The following is a 1,987-nucleotide window of genomic DNA, read 5'->3' on the forward strand; positions in this document are numbered from 1 at the left end:
ACTCTGGAAATTTTTCTAAGTCCCACCGCTAAGAGGAAACTTTTTCCGTATCGGTCCTAGACGATTTTCGACGTGATATCACTGTAATATAGACGGTTTCTAACAATATATATCATAACACCAAACTCGCTACAATTATTATTTATCGAGTTATTAGCAAATAATGGACGGATGTGCTACTCCGTCGGACGTTCGACGAAAATTTTTCTAAGTCCCACCGCCAAGAGGAAACTTTTTCCCTATCGGTCCTAGACGATTTTCGACGTGATATCACTGTAATATAGACGGTTTCTAACAATATATATCATAACACCAAACTCGCTACAATTATTATTTATCGAGTTATTAGCAAATAATGGACGGATGTGCTACTCCGTCGACAAAACTCTGGAAATTTTTCTAAGTCCCACCGCCAAGAGGAAACTTTTTCCCTATCGGTCCTAGACGATTTTCGACGTGATATCACTGTAATATAGACGGTTTCTAACAATATATATCATAACACCAAACTCGCTACAATTATTATTTATCGAGTTATTAGCAAATAATGGACGGATGTGCTACTCCGTCGACAAAACTCTGGAAATTTTTCTAAGTCCCACCGCCAAGAGGAAACTTTTTCCCTATCGGTCCTAGACGATTTTCGACGTGATATCACTGTAATATAGACGGTTTCTAACAATATATATCATAACACCAAACTCGCTACAATTATTATTTATCGAGTTATTAGCAAATAATGGACGGATGTGCTACTCCGTCGACAAAACTCTGGAAATTTTTCTAAGTCCCACCGCTAAGAGGAAACTTTTTCCGTATCGGTCCTAGACGATTTTCGACGTGATATCACTGTAATATAGACGGTTTCTAACAATATATATCATAACACCAAACTCGCTACAATTATTATTTATCGAGTTATTAGCAAATAATGGACGGATGTGCTACTCCGTCGACAAAACTCTGGAAATTTTTCTAAGTCCCACCGCCAAGAGGAAACTTTTTCCCTATCGGTCCTAGACGATTTTCGACGTGATATCACTGTAATATAGACGGTTTCTAACAATATATATCATAACACCAAACTCGCTACAATTATTATTTATCGAGTTATTAGCAAATAATGGACGGATGTGCTACTCCGTCGGACGTTCGACGAAAATTTTTCTAAGTCCCACCGCCAAGAGGAAACTTTTTCCCTATCGGTCCTAGACGATTTTCGACGTGATATCACTGTAATATAGACGGTTTCTAACAATATATATCATAACACCAAACTCGCTACAATTATTATTTATCGAGTTATTAGCAAATAATGGACGGATGTGCTACTCCGTTGGACGTTCGACGAAAATTTTTCTAAGTCCCACCGCCAAGAGGAAACTTTTTCCGTATCGGTCCTAGACGATTTTCGACGTGATATCACTGTAATATAGACGGTTTCTAACAATATATATCATAACACCAAACTCGCTACAATTATTATTTATCGAGTTATTAGCAAATAATGGACGGATGTGCTACTCCGTCGGACGTTCGACGAAAATTTTTCTAAGTCCCACCGCCAAGAGGAAACTTTTTCCCTATCGGTCCTAGACGATTTTCGACGTGATATCACTGTAATATAGACGGTTTCTAACAATATATATCATAACACCAAACTCGCTACAATTATTATTTATCGAGTTATTAGCAAATAATGGACGGATGTGCTACTCCGTCGACAAAACTCTGGAAATTTTTCTAAGTCCCACCGCCAAGAGGAAACTTTTTCCCTATCGGTCCTAGACGATTTTCGACGTGATATCACTGTAATATAGACGGTTTCTAACAATATATATCATAACACCAAACTCGCTACAATTATTATTTATCGAGTTATTAGCAAATAATGGACGGATGTGCTACTCCGTCGGACGTTCGACGAAAATTTTTCTAAGTCCCACCGCCAAGAGGAAACTTTTTCCCTATCGGTCCTAGACGATTT

The sequence above is a fragment of the Halictus rubicundus genome, unplaced genomic scaffold (assembly GCF_050948215.1).
Source record: "Halictus rubicundus isolate RS-2024b unplaced genomic scaffold, iyHalRubi1_principal scaffold1143, whole genome shotgun sequence".
NCBI lineage: Eukaryota > Metazoa > Arthropoda > Insecta > Hymenoptera > Halictidae > Halictus > Halictus rubicundus.